Source organism: Netta rufina, assembly GCF_964035555.1.
Source record: "Netta rufina genome assembly, chromosome: 1".
Taxonomy (NCBI): Eukaryota; Metazoa; Chordata; class Aves; order Anseriformes; family Anatidae; genus Netta; species Netta rufina.
The window spans coordinates 119,907,148-119,931,437 of record NC_140123.1 but is presented as its reverse complement, the minus strand read 5'-3'; the positions used below and the strand labels follow the sequence as shown (position 1 = coordinate 119,931,437).

The following is a 24,290-nucleotide window of genomic DNA, read 5'->3' as shown; positions in this document are numbered from 1 at the left end:
TGGAGGTAATAGGAGATATCACAGGGACTAAGATCTTGCTGGCCATTAGCAGAGGTGATTTCAAAAAGCAAATGATAATTAGTATAGGTTTCACTGAACTAAGTTTCCATCTGCTGCTAGTCGCTGGATCTTGAGCTGCTCTCCTTTGCTCTCCTATTAAAGATTTGCATGTATTTTCCTGGATTCTCGATGAAAAGAACACTTAGGGGGAAAGGGTATAAATCAACAAATAACTATGTAACCTGGAGAAATATAAATCTATGTAGATTAATCCATGTTTCCTAAATTGCATACTGGATTGTAATTCAATCAAAGGGTTGGGGTCTTGTGACGTTTATGAACATTTATGGATAGTACGAGCGCTCAGATTAAATGTCAAACCTGGTATTCAGTTTAGAATCACGTATTATTGTTGTTCATTAATATATAAAAACAACAATTATATCCACTAAAATCCTCAATTTAATTTTACTGTAATCTGTCTCTGCTATGTCAGAGACACGTCTCTGCTATGTCAGTGTAGCCTCTCTGCCCCCTCAGATCATTTACAGAGCTCTGCTGAATTTCAGCTGAAACAACCTCCCATTTTACCATTTTTTCCCATCATGGCAGTGGCTCAGTTTGGCCTCCTTTGAACTGAGGGATTCTCTAGTAAATTATTGTCTTCATCTTCTGCTAGGATTAAATTCTAGTTTATATACAGAGCAGGTGCAGTGCAACCAGAAGAAAGGTGTATGGCAATACTCTACATCTCAGATTCAATACCCTGAGTAGGTGTCATATAAATCTGTGCCCTTTGCTGGTTCCTTGTTGGTAAAGGCTGAAAACGTTTTGAGGGAAGAGCAGTCAGGTTGGGATTATCCGAATCTGTTGCCACTCTTCCCTGTTTAGGTAGTTCATAACCTGCCTGCTTTTTGCCAGCAAAGGGGTTGAATGAAAATCATTTCTCATCTTGGTAATGCAATACATCTGAAAGAGCCTAAATCACTTTGCACAAATGAAGCAGAATCTCTGTCCTGATTTACCACGAAGAAGAAGGCACTCAAAGCAGGTTAACTCAAGCCACTTAGTGAATAAATTGTTAGAAGCAACTAAATGCCAATTGCAAAAATGACTTTGGCACCTCAGATGTTAATTTAATTGAAAGTAAGTGCTACTTAAGTTAACACAGGTAAAACATTCTGAAGTCCCCAGGTGGTTTACAGCCAAAATTTTACTAACTTCCAGTAGAATTTGATGTGAATGCCTAAGTCACCTTTGAAAATTGTATTTAGACTCATAAATCTATTACCTGCATACATAAAGTAGCTCAGATGACTGGATTTCACTATCTTAACTCCCCGTAAGTAGAAATCATTGAACATTTAGAAGCCTAATTCTCATTAAAATCATGGGGAGATAGATTCCTAAATATCCTTAATGTTTAGGCCTTACTTGTCTCTTAGTCTTTGTGATTTAAATGGAGTTTATTCACAAGGCAAAGAAAGAGAAAGTGGGCTGAATCTGGCCACAATGACACAAGCGCAGATTTAAGATTAGCCCCTGGCTATCCTGTCCAATGGCCAAAACAGCTTCCAAGTAATAATGATTAATTAACACTGGGAATTGAATATGAAAAAGATCAGTGGATTCCTTTTCTCCACCCCACCAGATAGAGCAATACTGGGTGGGAAACAAATGACTTAAGTAGAGAAGGGTAATTATTCTGCTTATAACTTGGAGGACTGAGAAAAATGGTCAGCTTTCTTAGACTTCATTTTTTATCTATCATGTAATAGTATATCTTGAAGAAATCTACTGTGTTAATATAGTGTAATTAGGTTATGTCCATCTCTAGTGACAAAGAGTGTCATATGATGAAAATTTTCACCCCAGTTCTGCTCATGGCTTCAACCAAGACTGCACAAGGCTGTGAGAAGAGAACTTGGCCCACTTCTCTCCAGCATACGTGTGCTGCAGTTATCTAACCTGGAATGAATCATAGTTTCCTCAGACACGTCTTGTTTTTCAAATACTTACATGGAAAGTTTTGTTTTTATGTATTTTCTTTTGAACAAAACTTGTAATCAAGTGTCCAGACCAATTGCGATCATTTAAAAAATTATGGTCTTTCAGTTCTGACGATTTGCCAGCTTCTAGTTTGCAGCTTCTAGTATATTCCTCCTGTCTAAAATTACCCTACAGTTTTAATTAGGTATGACAGTCTTGTTCATTCCTTACAGCAAATTCTATGGTAATGCTGGTGTAAGTCATTACTCAGCACCTCCAGAGTCTCAGACCATAATTTGTAGAATTCTTTGGCATCCATGTCATCAAAGTTGCTTGATGCTTTCCCTTAAGAGAACTTGTTTTATATTGCTTATAACACAGCCAAACTCTAACCACTAGGCTAAAATTTTCCATTCTGTGTTTTTTTTCCCATGCTGGATGCCTCCTACTTTTTTTTTTTTTTTTCTCTTGTCTTTTCTTTTTTTTTTTTTTTTTAAGCTCTGGGTCTCCCAGACACATTCTTTGGCTCAAACTTTTTGTCTCAGGTTCTGTTATGGTGCAGCTCAGTGTCCCAGCTGCCCAAAACCCTAAAAAAGTACTTCCCAAATAGCAGCCATTGCAGTCCTTTGCATACAGTCTATTCCAGATGTGTCCGTGAGCCTCATGTTCAAATCTTCAGGAGCCATCTAAAATGCAAATAAGGGATACATGCTTAGAAAAGGATGTTTTTTTCTACCTGAACTTCCCTGTTAAAGTTTATCAGTTACAGATTCTTCCAAATAACATAAATAGTGACCTGTTCTCTACCAGCCTGATCTTGACCATCTCATATCTTGGGACACTTCAGCTCTTCAGTCTGGGCAGAATCCATCCTGTCATCTGTCTCATACAAATCTTTCTTAAATGTGGGAGTAATCAGTTTCCTCTCTTCTTTAAAGAGAAATCTTGCAGCTAAATAGGGCCTCTCAGGATAGTCTATCCAACAAATGCTATAAATATCTTGTTTGCTGACCTGCAGTTTTGATGATTCTCTCTGCTCTTTGCTGTATTTCTTCTACCTTCCTGGGTAGATGACCAAACAGTAGATAAGCATTCATGCTTTTTCTCATACTCTCCTCTACCAAGCCCAAAATTCCTACAAATAATAGCTATAACTCCGAATAGATTTTCTACCTGCCTTCCTTCTTTCTCTCCTGTGACAGCTCCTCATTTTCCTTCGCTATCTCAACTTAGGTTCGTACTTCTGTGAATATTTTTAATTGCTTTGAGTAATGAGCTAATCTCTCCCTGTACCTGGACAGGAAACAGTAGATGAGAGCCATGGCTTGAATTAAGTACTAGAGAGCACCGTATGGATCCCGGGGCCGTTATGCACCGTGCTTCTGGTCCCCAGACCAGCAATCTTTCAGAGAACACTGTCTGGTCTGACTGCCTGAGTTTATTTCAGCTTGATGAAGGAAAGGCAGGACAGGACTGATTTGTAGCATAAAACACTTTGGGAGCATCTGCCTTTGTTTTCGTTGTCAAAGAGGCGTGTATCTTCTTCTTACAATTCAGAGTTTTAATTCATTTTGTCCATTCCTTAATCCTATGTTAATACATTTTGGCCGTATAGCTTAGTATTCCTTAGTAGACTTGGGAAACCAGACCTTTAGTCTACCAAAAGTTTGTAATCCTTTAGCCTTTCCGCTTTGATACATCCGTTTGTTGTGTTGTTTTTTTCTTAGGAGTCTCTGGGTAACAAATCTGTCAAGTCCAAAAGATACTGTGTTGACAGAAGGAACTAAGACAACACAATTTTTCTGTGCAGCTATCAGCTGTAATGTAAGCATCCTCAGCCCTAATAATATGCCTAACCCCTCTTCTGTGAAGGTCAGGATCAAGAAGGCGAGTTCTGTTTCAGAGGCCTATATCATCTGGCACGGCTGCTAAGAAGGATGCCATTCAAATCTGGCAGTGTTTTTGTGATAAGAGCATTTGTCCATAGGAGCCACAAGCCTATTTCATGGAGACTGTTGAACAGCCACCAGAGGATATTTAGTCTCTGCTGACTTGAAATTATCACAGGACTGAAAAGCTCCTCCGCCATTAACAGTTTTCTCAGCTATATAGTTTTGGGGTCAGGTAATTTCAAAACTTCCAAAATTTATACATTTTGTGAGTTTTAAGCACTTTTTTTCTCTCCTGTGGGAACTGCTACCATCTGTGAGCCTCCTCAATCCCTTTTTTATCTTGATATCATTTAGAGTGTTTATTATCACTTAAATTCATAATTTCTTCTTTTTTTTCTCCCTTTTCTTTACAGATCACTCACAATCAGTTTGTGGCCTTCCTCCGAAGGAACCTCTCCTGTCTCTTCTGTAAGTATTTGTTTCCAAACATTTTATACTTTTCATTAATATGAGTTATACATTTTGTTCAAGTTCCATTCACAGCAGTAGAGAGCCCTTGTGAACTTCTCTGTTACTGGCCATAAGAGTGAATACTGAGTTGTTTTACTGGTGCAGCAGTCCAGAATTATAATGCAGCATCAGCTTATGGGACTCAGGCTTAGTTCAGTGACATTGTGTGATCAATTGATCTGGAATTAATATGTGCATTTCTGGAGGACTTCTGTTAAATCTGGGGACATATTTGATGTGATGGGTATTGTGTGGTTGAGCTCTGAGAATAAAGCGTGTCGTATTCCGTGCTGTGCAAGAGTTAAACAAGTGTAGGAATCAGTCAACTAGCATTTCAGCCCACCCCTGCTGATACCTCCCCTCATGACATAGAACCCTTCCTTACCACAGTCCTTTCCAACCTAATACCAACCTGCTCTTCTTATCTGGGTAAACTAAATATGCTGTATTCACCTTGACACCTAACAATATCAGAACTAAAAGCCTGTTAGTAGTTTCTTTGGAAAATATTAGGTAGGGTTCTGTTTTTGCCTGTTCTCCTTCACTTGCGTTTGGCTGCTGCTATGTAAGTTATCAGTGCAGTGACTTTTTTCATTGGAGAAAATACAACATAAATCCAGATAATTGTGTTCTTAAGAACTGGAACAGGAAGATTTAAAAAAAATAATCATTTGAGTTTTGCTTTTTCGTTTTTGGGGGCACGGGGAATGGAACTTAGGGAGAATTTGTTTGTTTTCTTTTAGTTTTTAATCTTGCCAGGCTCTAATCTGTGATGGTTTTGTGTATTTAGAACAAAAGTTTACATTTTGCATTGAGTTTTTAATACATATTGGCAGTGAAATCTACTGTTTTGTAACAATGAAGCTTTTTGTTGTGATATAAAGGGAAATATAGAACTACCACATCATAATATTTACTAAAGTAAAGATAGACTAAAGTTTTCCAAATGTCCACCAGCATTTTAAGCCACTGTTTTGGGGTGTTCAAGCTGGAGCTATTGCCAAAAATAATGAGGACTTCTAAATTTATGTTTAGAACTCCATGTCCAAATCTGTCTGGACTTTGTGTTACTTCAGATCTCCATTTTGCAATTTAAATTCGTGTCTACTACATGTTCAGAGAGGAAAGTAGATGGCTGTTAAAGTGCTGCCTGGAATTAAAATTTAAAAAAAAAAAAAAAAAAAAGGGCATAGCACAGTAAGAAAAAATAGCATTTTTATATTTGGGAGAGAAATTAAACTGCAACTTTTAGTTCAATTTGAGTTCTGATTGTTGGAATTCCTTCAAAGGCATGCTGAAGTGCAAAGAGACATTCAGAATTTTTTCAGGTGCATGCTGAAACAAAGAGCTTTCTTTTGCTGATGGCAGAGCTAAAATATGTGACTTTAACATTTAAAGTTGACTCGGTACTTTTGCCATGCAGAAAGAAATGGCAGACTTGCTTCTCCCCCGCCCTATGGGCAAAAACATGAGATATGCTGCAGTGACTGCCAAAGGTGATATGACAATGCCAACTACCAAGGAGACGTATTTGAGCTGACCTCTCATGCCAGTGATCTCCCCATATTTCTTTCCATTCCCCTTTTCATTTCATTATAAGGTGTCCCAAATCTGTAATTTACAACATGCTGTTCCCGTTTTCCTCTGATATATTTGCTACAAATAAGTAGGAGTCTATGCGCGTGCATAGCTCCCCGTGGCAGTGTCAGGCCTGTGAGACGAGGGGAGCAGAGGCCCCCACAGAATACAACATGGCTTACGTCTAATGTGACATTTATTTGACTCAGAAAGGCAATTGATTAAAGTCCCATCAGACCTTTGCCATCATGTATTATGTATTTATCCAGCAGAGGCGGTTCATAACGGTCCCTGACAAATCCTATTATTTTTGTTGCAGAACTTCATGATATCGATAAAAAGTGTTAATGATACTCAGGGACTCGAAAGGCACACCTCTTGTGTGAACACTTCCTGCAGCAGCGGTGCAGCCGTTTATTTCTGTGGCAGGGACTGCATGCCATCAACATTTGTACAAATTCACCAGTTTATCCCTGCTCTGCTTTGGCAGTGTGAGGTAGCTGTGTGCAAGGCAGTTTTGATGGAAGCAACAAGCTAGCTTCAAGTTGGATAGGCACGTGGAAACCCAGAGCCGAAATCCCTCTCTGACAGTGCTTTGCTGTGTGACTATGAAGATGTCATTTCCCTTTGTTTCTTGACCTGTATGGCTCGAGTCACACACTTTCTTGCCTCTTTAAGTCAGGCTTATTCTATAGCTGAGGGCTTCTTTGTGCTCCTCCATTCCCAACTCAGCCAGCTCCACAGGAGCCTCACGTTATTTCAGGCATGTGTGTAAAGTTTGTATTGCTTGTACTGGCTCTCTCCTTTCTCTCTGTAAGGTAGGTCCTTCAGGCCACTGATCTTTTAAGTCCTTTTGGGTAACAGAAAAGAAAAAAAAAAAAGTAGAATTGGGACATTTTCACGTTAGAAGCTGTTAATGGTACCTGTCAATCTATAGATAATAATTGATTTGTTCTGCCCTCTGCCTCAGTACCCACTGCTGGGCTTTCTTCTCATATCCCTACCCACAGCTTGCTGCTGATTCAGAGTCTTCCTCCTCCTCCCGCAGGTTATGTACATGTCTGTCTGTCTATATGTCATCTGCTTTTTGGAGGTGGAGGGATTTCATGTATCTCTCCCCAAGCAGTATTCCCACTTAAGAGGAATGCAATTAATCTCTGCTCCACTTGAATGTCTTCGGGAGTTTTGAGAGAAGCAGGTGGATTCTTTGTCAAAAATAGACCTTTTCATGGAAGAAAGTCTTCTTACCAGTCTTGAGCCTTTCTATCATATTGTCAACACCATGTAACAGTATTGACAATACTAAGGTGCTTTGCAGTAAGATAGGCACGTACTGTAGGATAAGTAGCTGCAGTAGGATGCTCTTTTTACTTCCAGAGCACTACCCATTCAGGTGGAACTCACACAATATTGAAGGATTACCTGCTGTTATCTTTGGGTAAATACAAAGCAAAAATGCCACAAAGTGATCCAGATACAAAGAAACTGCATGTTGTGTTAACCTGATTCCATGGACATCTGTTCATTTCCTTGATCTAACTGGGGTGTACTGAACTCCAGCATCATTCCGATTAGATTCTGCACTGATCCTGATCCTTGTGCTTTGACATCCTCTTAAAAAAAAAAAAAAAAAAAAGTGTCATTTATTCCTCAGCTTCATGAAGATATACTTGGTCAAGTAATGATGACCTAAGGGAAGATGAGCAGCATCTTACTGATCTCATCATAGTTATGAGAACCATCCATCATATGATCAGTGATTTGTGTGTCAAAAGACACCCAGCAATGTTCCAGGCTGCCAGTTGCCAGTTTCTGAGAGTACGTATTCACTTTATCAGACATGATGATGCTCAAATAGCCTTTGATATCTCTCTCTGTACATGTTCTTGCTGTTGGTACTTGTTCACCACCAAACTGTCATCTGGTAGCAATCCAAACCATCATCGTGAAATATCTATGAATAGCAGCATCTGAACCTCTTTACTTAGTTAGTGTGCTTCATATTATTTTGCAGATGAGGAACTTCAGCATAACAACTATGATTGCTACATCAGGAACAGGGAGGAGGCATCTTTTCTATTCTCAGGTTTCTTAAGAAATTCTCCGTTACTTCAAAGGAGGATAATAACCTCCAGATCAAGCTTATTAATGAATCAAAAATGAACATTTGCAAAATGACAAAAAAAAAAAAAAAAATCTAGATGTACTAATTCTTGTATTTACAACAGCTTTTGAGAGCTGTTTTCATTTTTCAAGAATTAGCACATTTAGTGTAATAAATTGACATACAAATTATCCAGAAGAATCAGTTTATCCACTTACAAGAGTAAGGAGTTGGTTCAAAGGGAATTGTCACCTACACAGCAATTTAAGACAGGAAAAGGACAGTATTTTCCCAGCTATTGTATGTCTCCTGAAGAAAAGGAATTCTCCAAAAAAAAAGCAAAAAACATGGGCAGAGACCCTCTATTTGGTGTGTGCAAATTAGAGAAATGGTAAAACAAGACAGAAACAGAAGTGGAGTAGAAATTATATTCTGAAGTGCGTATAGAAATCAAACTGTATGACTGAAAATCCACCCCTGGATGAACATTCTTAAATAATTGCCAGGACTTCAAACTTAATTCTATGTCTGAAGACATAACCATCAAATGGACTTAAGCAATAGACTTGCATGAAAAAAAAATTATCTTCTTTAAAACAACTCTTATGAAGTTTGAAGTTCATGGTTTTGTTTGTTTGCTTGTTTGTTTGTTCTAAAACATTTTTAATAAAAACAGACCAAATATCCAGAAAACCAGAGAAGTAGCCGGGGGAAAAAAGGCCACATCTGATACCAGTTTTTCATTCAAGCATTAGTTTCACTGTTAATACTCAAATTATTTAACAAATAATAATGGCTACCCACAGCTGTGAAGTTGATGTGAGGATTATGACAGAGGCATGTAAGTGACCTGCTTAGGCTTGTAATACCTACAAAATATCCACAGAGGTTGAATGAGGTTGAATTTGAGACTGGTCAGCATGACAGCTGGAAATATCACGCCTTTCTGCCATTATGCTTATTGGAGATTCTTTTGTTCTGGTTATTTTTCATCAAATTAGTGTAATATAATATATTGAGTGTTAGCTTTCTTTGAAATGTAACAGGTTACAGCAGAAAAATTGGACATTAGACTAGAAAATTCTGGAAGTATAGTATTTAGATTTAGCTAGAAAAAAAAAAAAAAAAAAAGAAAGAAAGAAAAGGACAAAGAAAATGTAATCGTCTAGTGCACCTTTTTTTTGTCTTACTCCACACTGGCATAATTCAGTATATTTGGATAGAAAAGACCACCTTGCTGAGGCAGTAGCAGCATTGCCTACAGCAGTTTGAACAATATCAACCATCCAAATATTGAGACAGTCCAGTTTGTTAGGTCTGAAATCACTGTGCAAAATGGCACGACTACAGAATATAGCAGAGCTTTTCAGAATATTCCCTTTGCAGTTACGGTAAATTATCTTCCAACTTGGGCAAGCATGTTGCTGTTCTACATTTATATCACCACATGTCTCTCTTTTTTTTTTTTTTTCCTGAAATGTACTGTCAGTCCTTCTCCTTATCTAAAAAATCTCTGAGGCACTCAGCTTTAACGTCATGTTACATAAAATGGGCACATACCTGTCTCCATAAAATGTACGCACCAGATTTAATGTGGAAAAAAAAAAAAAGTACTAAGAGAAAGTTGCACTGGAGGAGTGGTTATTATAAAGCCAGGTAACCAGAAATGGTTGGTTTCCCAAAAACCATCTCTTGATCAAAAGGTCGTAAATTTGACTAGTGGGACTGACACGGAAATGCAAGTTCTTACAGAGGTCGAAATGCTGGACTAAGTCTCCACATTTATGCTAAACATCCTACATATAGGGCACCATGATTGAAAACGAGCTTTAAAGAGCATCTCAACCATTTCCCTTTTCTTTCCACCTCTCTCACTTAAAAAAAAGAAATGGAAGCCATCTGCTATTTAGTTTACCTGTGTGCCATTACACAGATGTACATGGCAAAACATATGTGACCATTGATTAGTCCTCAGGATGTGCTTCATGAAGGCTGGCTTACCTCTTGGTGGGAATGGGAAATTTTAGACATAAAAGATTCATAGTGTATTAAGAAATAATGTTTTCTTCCTCTGAACTTCATGCTCACTGCTGCTTCCCTCCATCATTTTGGATAATATCGTGCTGAATATAATTCATGAATAGAGCCCCCCAGGTAATATTTTCATTTCATGTGTTTGCATGCCCAAAATATTAGATTTTTGAACACAACCAGAAGAAAATGCTTTTGGATTTGAATAGATCTTGCTGACTTCTCTTCCATCAGATTGAGTTTAAATTTAATAGAATGGCTGTATCCGTTTTCTGAATACTGTTTTCTAATGTTTTAACTTCTTAAGCATATGCTAAACAGCTTGATTGTCAGAGACAAAATTGGAATCCCAACTTCAAATAACATACAATTTAAAACTATTCATGCCTCAACCAATCACGAAAGTAAGGATCAGTTGCAACATTTGGACCTGGATATGTGTTTAAATTTCATATTCATCTGTCTTCGCTTATCCTTGATACTGGTAAAAGAGATTAATTGAATTTCACTTTTTGCAGTAAACTCCCTTTTAGATAAAAGACAAAAATTAATGTGTTACATTCTGAATGCTCTGCAATAAGCACTGAAGGGTGTGAAGGATACCTTCTATGTGTGATCAGCATATAACCAACCTCAAAGAATAATATATTTGACAAACTGTTTTTCAATTCTTGCACTTAAATCCTACAAGTTTTGGTTCTCAGTGTGAATTTCTCGCTGTGAATGTCCATGCATGCTTAGCATGATCTAGTTATGACACTAAGGAATAAAATTCTGCCACAGAAGACTAAAAGAAAAATGCAGCTTTTCTTCCAATGAACTTTAATGGAAAGGTAACAATTCTAGTCATTGAATTACCTGTAGACTGAGGCATGCCTCAGGGAAGATTGTCAAAAATCCTGGTTTTTTTTGTGAGCTCATTGAAAATATGCTAGCAGATCATTTCTTTCGGAGCCTCAAATTAACCTCATATTGGTACCTTCTACTGTGACTTCTGTAGCGCTGCCTTCACCTTACTTCCTGGCATGGCTATATTTTGTTGCATATCATCTTGGTACTGAGTGTGCCATTGCAGTATCATAGCCTTGCTATCGGGCTGCCCAGTTTGTCCTGTTGAAGAAATTCACAAAATGTGATAGCCTGAATAGATCAAGAAAAGCATGTGACGTGTTCAGGGAGAAGTGGTGCTTTCTTTTTGTAAGTCCCTCTGTTCACCCAATATTTCTCCTCCAGATCTTATTCCAGCAGCATTTTGCTGGAAGGCAGGGTCCAGTATTCAAGCAAGAAATCTGAGGCATTCAACTAGCAGATTAGTAGGTGAATGTGCTTCCTGTTCTGGGTGTAACAATATTTTAAAAGCATAAAAATGAACTGGATGCCTAATTCAACTGCACAAGTAAACTGCTCTGGCATTTTTGAGAGACCTGTGGCATCTTTGAACTTCCCAAAGGACAGAACCATAGAAATAACATGGAAATATTATAGAAAGTTATTCTCCTGCCAGGTGAATAAGGCCTAAATATTGTTAATGAGCAATTCGTTAAAGGTGATTGATCCTTTTATGTCTGTTAAGCATACTCTTTCTTTTTCCTACTTTATGATGTCCCCTCCTTTTATAAGGGGTTTCATAAAGAAAAATCACCCACTCCTCCCAAACCTATTAATTTAAAAAATGCTATTATGTTTAACTAAAAATTATGGAAATATAGCCTTCACCTTGCCCAATAATTCTTTTTTCAAAACTCCCCTTCAGGTAAGCATTTGCTCACTTTACAATCCTTTTACTAATCTTCATCTTAATTCATAATTTCCCTTGTGATACTATATCAAATGCTTTACTGATAGATTAAATTTACTGCACTTCCTTTGTCTGGATAATCAGTTATTTATCAAAGAAAGTTACTGGGTTAGTCTACTACAGTCTATCTTCGGAAACTCGTGTTGTGTTTTATCCCATTTTCCATTTACCTCCATGTCTTTCATTCCTTTTTCCTCGAGTATTTGCTACACTCATGCTATTGAAGCTCATGATGTTACATCAACATCAAACAGGTGTAAGTGAGATGCAAATCAGTTTCAATACACCATAGTACAGCTTTGCAGAATCCTATTCATTCTGACACCTACAAAGTGTTAAGTTCTCATCTGGCACACAAATAAAGTATCATTTATTATTTTTCATTGTCATTATAGCAAAGGGCAGGTGAGCTGATTTTGAGCCTTGGCTGGTGAGTGTTCGCATGATTTGCAAAAGGGTTTCTAGAGATAAAATCAGAGACATCTACCTACACATGACAGTGCTTAGGCACTTGCATTAGCAAAACCTTAATGTATGTATCAGTAATGAAAATCTTAATTAAGACTGCTGCATCATTGTCCACGAACACTCTTTCTTTCTCTGTATGTGATGTCCTTTGTGTATTGCAGCATCTACCTGGTCCAGATAGACAGAGCCCTTGAAGAGTGTCTGGCAGATCTGATGATGATTATTAACAACTAGCAAATGGCAAACTCTTACCCATATTTTGTCTTGATACTGAAGCTTAGAATAGTGGGGCATGCAGCATAGCTTACTTTTTATTTTATTTTATTTTATTGCTTTTTCCACTTCATTATCTTATTAGTTGGTTTCAGAATCCAGTAGCATTGATTAGAAGTGAATTATGTAGCTTACACTTGCCAAAATGTGCAGGCATCTATTTACCCAATAACATACCTTTTCCTTTAGAAACAATGCACTTGCCTAGGCCATGTTCCGTATACACAAAAAGTATGCTAATGTGACGTGAAGACAGATTTTAATCTCCGTAAATTCAGGAAATTTAGAGTTAAGGTTCCCACAGCAACCTTACCTCTGCCCCTTCCATACAATAGGGTCTTTCACTGCATGTTCCCTAGCTGCGGGTTTACCAAGGCAATATAGTACATAGAGAAGACAGTTTGATGGGTAGGAGCTGCTGAGTTTTTTCCCTGAAATTATATTACAGTGACATTTTGTTTGTTGAGCACTGTCCATGTTTGCTGTGGTTTGAAATACATTGAAAAAGCCTCTCAATGTAATGGACATAAGAACAAGTTATAGATATACTGATAAAAGCACGGATAGTGTAAAGTGAGGAAGGATGTATTCATGCACATGTGTGCACACATTTATCTCCATGAAAGCCATCAGAGTTGTATCTTTTACTTCCAGATGAGTCAGACTGACTTCTCAGATTCACTGTTGTGTCACTGACATTGATAGTTTCTCTGGACTCACACCTGCACAGTAGGAGAATATGTGCAGCTACTGCTGTTTACTTTGACTGAGAAACAGCTACTGAGCCCCTTCTTGGCTGTACAAATCACTTTAGCCCCATACAGAAACCTGCGCTTGCAGTGACTTTCCTTTTGCATAAATGTTGCATAGAAAGAGTTATTGCAAACTAATAGGAGGATTCGTGCTGAGGTTATTTGTTTGTGCAAGGCAGAAAAACTACATATGCCTTTACATCATCAAATGAGAAAATAGTTTTGAGAGCAAAGCACATGTAATGCAATAATCAATCAAACTGCAGCTCCTGTTTCAGCCACCATTAATATTCTCTGGACCAATATGTACTTCACTAAGACATCAAAAACTGAAATGCTTCAGGTGAAATGAAATGTTTAAGTAAATGACTGGTTGGTATCAAGTCATTGCACTTATATCTGGACAGAATGTAAGCGAAGAATCTTCTCCAGTCAGATTTGATGCCATTCTTTACCCAAATGCAAAGATGCAATAGTAAAACTGCAGAGGTATGCAATGGTAAATTGAATTCAGAGCATTTATGGAAAGCTATTGCCACTGCAGTGAGAGCCCACATATTGTAGATGAAGGGAAATGATACAGTTGTCCTTGTCTCACCATAAGTGACAACTCCAAATTTTTTTGGAGAGAGGATAACCCTAGGTCTGTACTGCTAGTTGAAGCATGATCTTGAGAGGAGAGAGAGCAGGAGCAGCCTGGAGGCACCAGCCAGCAGACAGGGCTGCCAAGCACAGAGCTCCAGCCATCGCCATTCTCTCCAGCGAGAAGATCATGCCAGAGCTTTAGCAGCTCTCCTTGAGAGTGTGTATGTGTATACAAAGTGCACAATAGGCAGGACTGAGCGTGATCCCATCGTAAACAGTGTTCACCGGTCTTCTGTGTTGCATCTTGCTCAGATTGCAGGAATAATGATTCTTTCTCTTCATTTGTTTGTGTGGTGTGTTTTTTTTTTGGTCAGTTACACAATTGAGAAGTTTCAGTGGTGTCTAAAGTTAGAAATCTGTAGCTTAGAGTCTGGGAGAATCTTTAAGAAAAGAAAGATATTTTAATATGGTAATAACCTTGTTATTTCAAAACCAAGTGGTTTCAAACATGGCAGCACAGCTACTTCTCTTTCAGGACTATGTACGTGTCAAGTTTGATGTTTTAAAACAAAGCTGTGTTATAATTATACAAGCGTGTTTAAGAAAAAAAAAAGCTTATGGAAAACTTAACAGCTGGAAACTGTTTTTTACATACTTGGATGACTCAAAAACAGCTGAATGGGTTTTTGCAAAGCTTTACCAAAAATGTCATTTCTGGATTGAGACAAGGCATGAGAAAGGTAACTGTTTCAGAAAGATATAAGCAAATATAGACAGAGATTATTTAATTCATCAACTTCCACTGTACGGTCGTTAATGTAATGCTAGAAAAATAAAAGAATTCATATTTATATAGTTTTTCAAAGATTTCAAAGATCTGTACCAGAATTTAAGGAACTAAGCTTTGTAGCTGTGAGTTAATCAAATATTAATATTTATATTTCATTTGAATATCACATATTCAAACAGGAAAACAAATACATGGAGAAAGGTACGGGGCTTGCCAAAGTTCAAGTAGAAAGAGAATACATCTGTGTTTGAAATCACAGAACGGTTTGGGTTGGAAGGGGCCTTAAAGACCATTTAGTTCCAACCCCCTTGCCAAGGGCAGGGACACCTCCCACTAGACCAGGTTGCCCAAAAGCCCCATCCAACCCTGGCCTTCAACAGCTTCTCCGGGCAGCCTGTGCCAGTGCCTCACCACCCTCACATAGAAAAGAATTTCTTCCTAATGTCTAACCTAAATCTCCCCTCTTTTATTTTAAAGCCATTTCCCCTTGTCCTATCCCTATACTCCCTGACCGAGAGTCCCTCTCCAGCTTTCCTGTAGGCCTCCTTTAGGTGCAGGAAGACCGCTGTCTCTGCCAAGCCCCTTTTCTGGGCTGAACATCCCCAACTGCCTCAGCGTGTCTTTATAGGAGAGGTGCTCCTCTGGTCATGATCAGCCCTCTGATCATCCTCATGGCCCTCTTGATAGCACAGAGACCTTTAAGCTGGGCCCCTGATGAAGGTGCCTTATAGCCTGGAGTAGCTGAAATTCCCTTGTGCTGCTCTTCAGGTGCTCTCCTGCTGACCTGTGGCCCTTTGACTGTGTGCCCTGCATATTGGCCATCTTGCTCATGACACCAGTCACAGAGGGGCAAAAGATGAAGTGAAAACAAAACCAAGACCCTTCCTGAACACCCCCATGCCTTCAGATTGCTCAGCTTTTGAAGTGCAGCTGCGCTCTGAGGCACACTTGGCACTGCCGATCCCTGGGCTAGGCTCTCCCAGATTCCCGTGGCAGGTGAAGAAAGAGCCTCATTCATCCACAGGCTCTGGGCACAGGTACCCAACCCACCTCTTTCTGTCTCCCACCTTAATACCAAAGCCAAATTCTGGCCCATCCTGCCCCCTGCAACTGTGACACTTGGCTGAATTCAAGCATTGCCCCTGGGCCTAAGCCACAGGAGGGCTGTCGAGGTGACAGAGCTGCCACCGGAGACGTATTCTGGGGTCTTGTTCAGGGCACGGTCCAATCTGTAACTCAGTAACAATCATTTTACTGTTTGAAACCTCAGTCGGTGAATAAATACCATTTTACTGCTGCTTAGTTTGGATGTGGAGCTGTATTGGAGGAAACTGCTCTTCTTTCATACTGAATTTTGTTTCAGGGCGGTGTGTGTGAAAAATAACACAAATAGGAGTATTTTTGGATGACCATACTGAATAGTCAGCAAGAAGTACAGTATGGTGAAGGGAAATCTGTTTGTAGTAAAAGCAATATGAGCTTGTGGTTTGCTCTTGGGACTGAGACATGAATTTTCACTTTAACCCTATCAGAAAAGCTCCCTCCGATGCTGAGGAAATCTCCGGTCATTGCACCTCGCTTTCTCCCTCCGTATATTAGTGGTGATCATGACCCAGCTCTCCAGAATGCCGTTCATCTCGAAGTTCAGCTATTATCTGTGGCTTTGTAGGCATGCTGCTCACACCTAACAAGCCCACTCCTTGTCAGAGTGCAGAGTGCCAATGTCTGGCTTTCCAGATCAAGCAGGCTTTTTGGTGCTCGCTCCTTTTAGCTCTGCTCAACGCCCGATGCTGGAAGGGAGAGCCAGGCTGCCTCGTGCATTATGCAGAAGATTTTTAGCAGCAAGCCCAGGTTAAGGATTCAGTGCTGATATTTCAGCGGGACATAAATATCATTTCATTTTCTAAGCACAGCTGATCTGAGGTCCTTGAGAAATGGTAATCATGAGGCAGACTTCAGCTTGCCATTTTTCCAGGCATATTTGCGGCAGCCCCAGATTTCATTAGATTTAATCTGCTCACCCGAACTATGGATTCACATGAAGAAAAAAAGATGTATCTAGCCAGCTAGGAGCACTTAACTCCACAAATCCCCTCGGCATAGAAGGCCACCATCAATCTTTTCTAAACTGTTCGAAAGCTTTGTCTGCGTGCCCTACGTATTGACCATCTTTGCTCATGAAGGACCTCAGTTTTGTTTCCACCTCATCTTTTGCCCCTTTGAGATGACTGGTGTCGCCAGTGGTTCTCACAACAAGGTGTCCTTGTTCTCCTAGTGTCAACAAAGCTACAGCTTAAGCCAACCTTTAACCAGGCATTAGAAGGAACCAGCCTTTAACCGGGCATTAGAAAGAAATGAGGGTCTTCACGTTTCACTAGCAGCGTTGCCTCATCTGCTTTATAAATAATTTTCTGGTCCAAAATTTCTCCACTGTTGCATTTTGTGATTCTCATGCTAAAACGACTCAAATGCTGGGCAGTATTGTTACAAAACTCTCTCTTTCTTGTATGTACATACCCTGTGTAGCAGGAAGTTTCAGGTTCATGGATATTTTTATCAGAAGTCATTCATTCTTGCTTTCCTGAGTCATCTTTTAGATAGTATGTTGTGTTTTTTGTTTTTTTTTTTAATATTTGGTGACCAGAGGATGATGTGTTGAGATGACTGGATAGAGGAAAGAGGAGAAGGATTAGTAAAAGGCAGAAGTCAGTGAGTTTGCTAATCTGTTGGAGATAAATCCTTCCCTGGAGAAAGAGTTGCATCCTGTAAAGCCCAGAGCAGTTTCAGTACAACGGACTTGCAGGCTGGCAAATTCTCTGCTTTCTCACTAGCTGGTATGAACAGCACTTAAAAAAAAAAAAAAAAAAAAAAAAAAAAAAAAAAAAAAAAAAAAGGAAGGGAAACAACAGACCTTTAAAGACAATTGCATTTAAACTTTGACAGAAATAGGAGAAACAAACTAAAGCCCAGTAAGCAGAGTCTTAGAAAAAAAAATATTTTCCATAACAGTATGCTGTATACACGAGTTGACATCATTTAAATAGCACAGGTGCACATGAGAGGTATGTTAGATGCAACAGAAACTTTGGAGCATCCTCTTTATGGCCCTTCCACTCCAGCAGGGATTTATGGTTTAGCGTGTCTGCCTGTGCTCGACAGCATCTTGAGCGGTCACCTTTTTTGATTGAATTTTTTTCAAGCTTTACCAGGAGTGGTTGAAAAAAGCGTGGAGAGAGAGCAATGAAAATTTTGTTTTTCTTGCCTAATTGAAACAGAAAAATCAATGTTGCCATTTTGGAGTGAGAGGCAGGTACCTCTCCATATGCACATAATGGGTTTTGCAACCTATTTTGAACAGAGTCATAGGCACAGGCAGGAAAAGTAAGAGCAACAGGTGGCAATGTGCAGGCATGCTTTCCATTGTATGTCTTTAATAACAATATTGACTCTTTCATACTATATGAACCCAAAGTTTTGTTGAGCTTGCATGACAAGGTTGTGCTACCAATGCATGTATAACCCACCTGCACATGTGCTCTTTGTGAAACATTTTGCCAGCCCATTTGCAGTTTGCACTGGGATTTAGCAGAGTTTTGCAATCTCAGAGAATTCTGGCTTGTCAGATACAGTATTAAATGAAATTGGTTTGTATTGCAACAAGGCTGGTGGGAGGATCAAAGCCTTGGTATAAAATAAAAGGAGCTACTTGGCTTCTGTGTATGAAATTTCTCTGTTTCCCTCTATTTTTTTCATTAGTATATTCGTCTCAAGGTATTCAGTTCTCCAGCAGTTAGCAAAATATTGTACCAAAATGGTTATTAGAGGGGATTGTCTCTTTAGTTGCTGTAAGCAGGGAAGCATGTTATTTGTACAAAGGGTCTCAGAAACTGTGTTTTTCTAAGGTTGATCAACTTTTCATTTTAAAATCACAGAGGCATGCACCTAGACAACTTCATATATCTGATAATTCTAGCTTACCCTAAGAAGTCTGTGGCCAGCTAGAAATTTGGCAGATTGTCTCTCAGATGAGGAAGTAATTCTGGTTTACAAATTTAAAAGCCAAAAGCTGTTTTAGTATTTCTTAAATGTCAAAACAACCCTCTGACCTTGAAAATGACTCTCTCTGTATACTTTTTGTGCTTTTAAGTAAAAAACAGTCCTTTTTTTTAGTGCAATGTTGTAGCCTGGTAGTCATCAGATCTTAGAATTTAGGGAACAAAAAGTGACATTAACTCATCTATTCTTTTGTATCAATGGCAGCTGGAGGGAAAAAGTCTTAGTAACCTTTAACTATGCTTCCAGTTTATTTCAATAATGTATATCGCCTGTCTTCTCTGTCTGCATTGTTTCAGACCTCATAATAATCATACATGGGAGGACAAGATTTTCTGCTGTATATCAGAAGAGACCACCTGTTCCTTGATTTTGGTCTGTACCTTTCAACCCAGACTGATCATTCCCAATCCTTCATATGACCAGCTGAACTTAAATATGACATTTGAGCAGCCCATGTAGTTTACGTATCTCCAGTATTCTTATTTCATGTAAAGGCCTTTTGCCACTTCTGAATGTTTTGCAGTTTTCTCTCCTCTGAAAATGTGCCCTTCCTTCATCACTTCTACCTCTTTTTCTCACTCTTACTTTTCCAGTGTAGAAAGGAGACATCTGTGTGGTAGAAAGGAGACATCTTTCAACAGAGTAGAAGCAGTCTGTGGTTCTCACTGGTAATAAGACATGGCATTAGTGAAACAAGTTTTGAAGCCCTCCTTTCTCCTGCGGTAGCAGAGCACAGCACATCCTCAGCATTCCCAGGCCCTGCTGCTCTGCCCAAACAGCAGTTTAGATCTTCTAGGTTTTGTTACAAGGAACCTCCAGACTCTTTGCAAGGTGAGCTCTGGCCCTCTTCTGCCTCAGTTATCAGTAGTATCTAACGTGACTCCACCAAGACTTTCTGCCTGAGAGTTTTCTGTGGGTAATTGCTAATGAATTAACTTTCCGTGGATTTCCCTGAGTAGAGATGTCATATTTTCAGCATTTCACCATTTATTTACAGAGGAAACTGAGGAACAGTTCTTGATTTGGCAGAACACATAAGCACGTATTTATTTTAATATAAAGGTCATTTTTAAGAGATTTCTTGCAAAACCCTTTTAAATATCTACCTCAAGTAGTCTGCTGAAATGCATCTTAAAAAGAACTTTGTACTCTTTATAGCATTGATTAATTAGGTAACAGTGTTATGTAGAGATGGGGAAACTGAGGCATAGCATTTACCTACAGTTATACAACCTGAGTGCTGCTGCTCAGAGTTAAACAGTTTTCTTTGCATAGTCTTTTGTGGTTCCATTCCTCACCTTTTCGAAAGAGTTGACCATTTAAAAGGCTGAACAAGACTCTTTGGAGAAGTGATTTGGAGGTGTTGGCTGTAGCGTGCTAAGGTGATGGTTAATCTGCCTGCCAGTTTACAATGTAGTGTTATTAGTTATTAAGTACATTGAAACATTAAAAAGTAATACCTGCTCAGTGATACGCCAACTTTATATAGAGCAATAACCTACTACTGGTCTATAGTTACATTATTTAATCTAGACCTAATCTGCCATTCAAACCAGTCATGAAATGAAGTAGTCATACTGTGAAAAATAATTGATTGTTCAAACCTATAGGGCTAAATTCAGCAGTGACCTGATTGAAAGAAGAGAATTACACTTGTGTGCAAACACAAGTTTGTGGGAAAACAAGTGACAAAATAATATACGTTGCCTTGACTCTCTCTTTTCCCAGCTGCTATCACGCAGTAACGTTGGTAGCACTTTCTGATGTGCTGGCTTTGCCCCCTGCTTCCTCTGTCCAACATTCAAGTTCTGGCGGTTTAATTAACATCTTACCAGGAGAGTTGGTACAGGTTTACATTTTCTCTGCCCTGTATCCATTTACACCTATCCATGCCCTGGCCCAGAGCTTGAACCATTGCTGTTCTCACTGAGCAGTTTGGAGCAATTGGCCTGATCCTGCGTTCAGTGAGGGGTGCTGGATGCCAGAGCACTTCCAATGACCTCAGTGGAATTGCTACTGGATCACCCTGATGTAAATACGAGCACATCTCAGGCCAGCAGACCTCGGTGATGAGCTGTTTCCAGCATCCCATTTCAGGAAAAATAGTGAGCCCCTTTGAAGAAAAATTAAAAAAAAAAAAAAAAAAAAAAAAACCTTTTCCCTCTCTTTCTGAACGCCTCCACAGAACAACATGGGGGAAAGGAGGGGAAGAACAAATATTCAACATGAATTTTTTCTTCAGCCTTCTTGGAGAAAAACATACCCCCCCAAATCAAAACAAGATGGAGCCATGGAGCCCCACCTGCCGACTTGAGGAAATCAGGAGAAGAAAGGGAAGATGCCTGGTCCCGTGCCAGGCATTCAGCACTGCGCTTGTAGCACTGTGATGTGGCACTTAAAGCTCTGGGGGACCTGGAGCAAGCGTTACAAATGCAACAAAACCTCTCATGAAAACGAGCCTCTTAACAGCGTGTTGAGCTGGTCTGCGATGGCCTCAGGAAATCCCCCTGGCTAGACAGGGCCTTTTTATCCACTACATTGCTCTGACTCAAAGAGAAATCTCATCTAACCTCCTTGACCAGAATTTGTGCGAGCATGTAGAGCTTTGCAATTTCCTTATTTTCAGTTAATCGTTTCCCACCTCCCTCTCTGAAAAAAGTCCATCCTACCTTTCTATGCTATTGCATTGCTTTTAGCACGCAGAGCCCAAGCCTGCAAACACGTGGCACGTCCTCGGTCATCCTGCTTCCTGCCATCCTTCCTTTGTGGTCAGATCCCTAGCTGATGTAAACTGGCCTAGGGCCATTGATTTGAATATTTTCACTGGCTGAACACTTGGCCCTTTGATTCTTAGAGAACTACTCATTTTTAATAGCACCACGACTGGCGCTACTTGTTTGCAGGCTCAGGACCATCTACGAGCAAATGCTTGCGTATTAATTACAACAAAGAGCAAATCTACTTGACATTTGATTTTGTTTTTCTTGTTTCCTTGCAAGCTTGAAAATGAGCTGCTTTTGCCAAAAAAAAATCGAAATGCATTTCACACTTTTTTTTTTTTTGACTTGAAATAGGCCCCTTAAAAAAAACTGACATGTTAAACACCACCAAGAAAATGATTATTTGGACATATGGCTCTTCTTCCTGAACTTTGCGGAGAGGTTAGATAACGCTCTTTCACATCTTAAAAGACTAGACTCCTGCTACATTACTAACATATTCTTATGTAATAATCCGGCACTGGTGATACTTTATCCAGTCCCAGTAATGTAAGACTCATTTCTAGGTTGGTCAGTTATGAGGGAATTCTTTTTTTTCACAGATTATCTTTTAATTATTTTTTTCCTTACTCTGTCCTGAAGTAGAATACAGAATAGAGTAGAATCATAGACTAAAATACCTTGTAGCTCTATCTTTTAACAGGGCTTTGCCGTGTTGTTTCTATTAACCATTGCACATTTAATACAAAAGTAAAAATCAATTTTAAAACCCCACCCTTACATGAAGGCAAACCCATCCAAACCCATACAATTTATTTTCAGACTGGGATGTTTCATAAAGTTGAAAAAAATATAAGAACTAAAAGGAAGTATCAAATCATCCAAAGTAGTGACATTTCACAGGAGGGTTGTCATAGAGCCACATTATTACAGACTAGTTTGGGTTGGAAGGGGCATTAAAGCCCATCCGGTTCCACCCCCCTCCCATGGGCAGGGACACCTCCCACTAGCCCAGGTTGCCCAAAGCCCCATCCAGCCTGGCCTTGAGCACCTCCAGGGGTGGGGCACCCACAGCTTCTCTGGGCAGCCTGTGCCAGCGTGCACAGTGCCTCACCACTCTCAAAGGAAAGAATTTCTTCCTAATGTGTAATCTAAATCTCCCCTCTTTTCATTTAAAGCCATTCCCCCTTGTCCTATTGCTACACTCCCTGACCACGAATCCCTCCCCCTTTGGCTTAGACCAAACCCTGTTCCTGCACAGGGTAGGGACCCTAATTCTGCTGCCCTGTGCGCACCACTGCTCTCTGTTGTACACAGGGCGTTTGACTAGATGGAGCAGTGGTCTAATCTGATGTGGCAGCTCCTTCATTTTTATCTTTTAAGTGCTTTACTTACATGAATTAATTCTGAAAACACTCTTGTGACGTTAGTCATTGTTATGATTCCCATTTTAGAGACCCTGTGTCTAATTCTTAATTATACTAATTCTTCCTTATGCTGGTGAGGTTCCAGATCTGTGAAAGGGTCTCCCAACTCAGGGAGATGGATTGCAGAAATGTCAAGGGCAATATGAGAGTTCATTGCCCTACAGCAATATTCTGTTTCTCTACGGTCAGAGAGAAATATCGGAAGAAGAACATAAAAGAGGCTATGTTGATTTGTGCTAGGGGCTACATAGGAGTTTGCATAGCTCAAGCCTGCAAGAGGTGTTGTATTGGCCAAAAAGAAATTACTGATTTTTTTTTTTTTTGGCATTTCCTTCAGTGTGCCCCCAATCTCATCAAAAGAAAGCGAAAGCTGCCTCTGTTGTCCCTTCTTTTCTTTTTGTCAGAGAACATTTAATGGAGAATTGACACACACCAGTAAAACCAGAAGAGAAGCAATGAGTTGGAGGGAGGGAGGAAGAGTTCGAGACTTGCCCCAGAATGAATATAGCAAGCCATTTTAAAAGTAGCCATCATGTGGTCAAACCAGAAGGATCTGTCTTTCTGTATTACAAAGCTAACAGTGAAATGTATTACAAAATGATTAGGAACAAACAAGCAGGAAAAATGAGTGATGAACTACTCTTAATTTCTTCCTGAGCTTGTCTTGTTCCATTCACCTTGGTGGTAGTAGTTGTGTCTGTGGAGAGAGCGGAGGTGGCAGTCAACCTATCTGTGTCCTCCTTCCTCATGGCTTCCCCCAGCCCAAGGATATGATGGACAATCATATCTGCTACAGAAGAGACAGAACTCTACACTCTCATCTGATTCTTTGGCTACATGCTCCGCTCATATCCAAGCCTAAGAAAGAAAGTGGTATACACAGAGTAGGGACCCTTGTAGCAGAGAATAGGCTTGGGAAACTGCAGAGGAGCAAAGGAAAGCTTGGAGATAGAGCATGGAGAAATTCACCCCTTGGTGTGTGTCACAGAGCTCGGCAGAACTGATAGAGAGGAGGTGCTGGGTAGTTTTAGACTAAATTGTTGTTGGGCAAGAAGCCAGAGCCCCTCAGTGGGATCAGTATTCCCCTGTGGTATTGGCAACACTGATTTCACACTGTCATCCGGGGGAGAGCAAGAAAAGTTAAGAAGTAAGATGGACCAACGTAGTTTCAGAAAACAGTCTCATGATTTTGGTGGGAGTCTCGTGGTTTTGGCATGCTGAGGCTGTGCAACTCCTAAAACTGCTAATACTGTAATACTGTTCCTACAAAGGTTTTGTCTTGAATGAAGAATGAGGAATAATTAAGATTTTTACTTA

General features: G+C 39.6%; 1 protein-coding gene across 4 annotated transcripts in view; it reads left to right on the top strand.

The window, feature by feature from the left end:
- ZBTB20 (zinc finger and BTB domain containing 20) overlaps window positions 1-24,290 on the top strand; it is a 453,606-nt gene that overhangs the window by 333,696 nt on the left and 95,620 nt on the right. For all 4 annotated transcript variants that reach the window (XM_084301334.1, XM_084301336.1, XM_084301335.1 and 1 more), the window contains one exon: window positions 4,295-4,349. The gene's annotated coding sequence lies outside the window, so the exon portion shown is untranslated. The remainder of the gene's footprint in view (window positions 1-4,294; window positions 4,350-24,290) is intronic.